Source organism: Octodon degus, unplaced genomic scaffold, assembly GCF_000260255.1.
Source record: "Octodon degus isolate 3935 unplaced genomic scaffold, OctDeg1.0 scaffold00055, whole genome shotgun sequence".
NCBI lineage: Eukaryota > Metazoa > Chordata > Mammalia > Rodentia > Octodontidae > Octodon > Octodon degus.
The window spans coordinates 11,717,794-11,719,689 of record NW_004524631.1 but is presented as its reverse complement, the minus strand read 5'-3'; the positions used below and the strand labels follow the sequence as shown (position 1 = coordinate 11,719,689).

Below are 1,896 nucleotides of genomic sequence, written 5' to 3'. Positions count from 1 at the left end.
CACGCTGAGAAAGCGATTGAGACTGGGTGTGGTGGCACATACCTGTAATCCCAGCTCTTGGGAGGCTGAACACAGGTGGATCACTACAAGTCGGATCTACATAGTGTAACCCTGTACTAAAATACAAAATAAATAAAAATAAAAATAAAGTTAAAATCTGGAAATTTCAGTAGCTAGCACATTCAATCATTATGATTTGTAGCAATTTAAGAATTTTATAGGCCAGGGTCTGGCAAGATAGTTCAGCAGTCTGAAGCACCTGCTTAGGCAAGCCTAGGGACTGAGGTTCAATCCCCGACACCACATGCTGCACCAGCCCTGCTGAGCCAGCCACAAAAATAAATAAATATACAAATATAAAATAAAATAAAGTTAAATTAAATTAAAATGAGTAAAATTAAATAAAGTAAAAAAAAAGAATTTCATAGGTCAAGTGTGGTGGTGTACATTTGTAACCCCGCACTCAGGGAAGCTGAGGTAGGACGAATAAAGGGCTGGGGATGTAGCTCAGTAGGTAGGTTCTGGGTTCAATCCCCACTACTTCCCCCAAAATTAAACTGTAGAAAAAAAATTATTAACATTCCATTTAGTTGTTCTCTCTCTCTCAATCTATATGTATATACATGTAGTTATGAAAACAATGTTTATTCAATGTTTATTATACACTTTATAAAACAAGTGTAATAAATTCAGAAAGTTTAAGTAAATTTAATCTTTTTTAAAAATGTATTTAGTACAAGGTCTGCAGGGTCTCACTACACAGATCAGACTCATAATGATCCTCTTGTTTTCACCCTGCCAGGGAGCCCTGGGATTACAGGCACATGCTACCATGTCCAGTCTCAGTCATGCCGGCTCAGTTTGCCACAGGAGTGGGCAGGCACAGCACGGCAGGGATTGAACCCCAGCCTCTGCGCCTGCCTAAGCAGGCACTTTAGTCTGCTGAGCTATCTGGCTGGCCCAAATAATTTTATCTTGAGTGTGTGTGTGTGTGTGTGTGTGTGTGTGTGTGTGTTTCAGGCTTCACAAGGTTTCTTTGTTTGACAGTAGGGTGGGTCAGTTGCTGGTCTGACCCATGCTCCACAGGGTCGCACAGACGGCCATCTCAGTGCTGGCCTCAGGGACCCCAGCAGGACAGCTCAGCTAGAACGTGCTGTTTCGAGGCTTCCTGTTCATTTTGCCCGCAGGCCCTTCTCAGTGGGCTTGCCAATGGCCTTGCCCCTGAGCTTGAGGCCCATGGCTCTCTCGATTTTGCCCAGAACCTGGTTATTTGGAATGGCCCGTCCACTCTCATAGTCTGCGATGACTTGTGGCTTCTCGTTGATTTTCGTGGCCAGGTCCTTCTGCCTCAGCCCCTTGCTCTGCTGGCCCCGCTGGATCCCTTTGCCCACCTCCAGGGTCACCCGGTCATGGTGCAGCTCCTCCGTCTCCCGGTCCAGTTTGGCTGTGTTCTTGGTGATCAAGCGCTGCTTGTTCTGCCCGGCAGCCCATTTCCTGGAGGTCTCTACATCTTCATCTCCTCTCCGAGCGGTTAAGATGGCATGCGCCGCCATGGGGCCTTTCTTGCGTGCAGCACAGTCTCGGTGTCCCAGTTGCTCTCAGCCATGTTGCGGCAGCAACGCTCCCCCTGGCCAGGCAGCTTTAATCTTGATTTTGAACAAAGCAAATGTGCTTGCATTATCTTTATTTTATATACATTTATTTATTTATTTGTAGTGCTGAGGATTAAACTCAGGATCTTGATTACTCTTGGCAAGCACTCTTGAGCTACATCCTCAGCCTTTGATACTTTTTTTTTAAATGACTAAATTTATTGGTATATTTTAGGTGTACATAATGATCACATTCATCACAGGAAATTTGTACCTGTACATGTTAGAAGTTGATTCTTTTTTC

General features: G+C 44.7%; 1 pseudogene; it reads right to left on the bottom strand.

Annotated features, from left to right (window-relative positions):
* Nucleotides 1-1,172: 1,172 nt before the first annotated feature.
* Nucleotides 1,173-1,606, bottom strand: LOC101589547 (annotated as a pseudogene).
* Between the last annotated feature and the right edge of the window lie 290 nt (nt 1,607-1,896).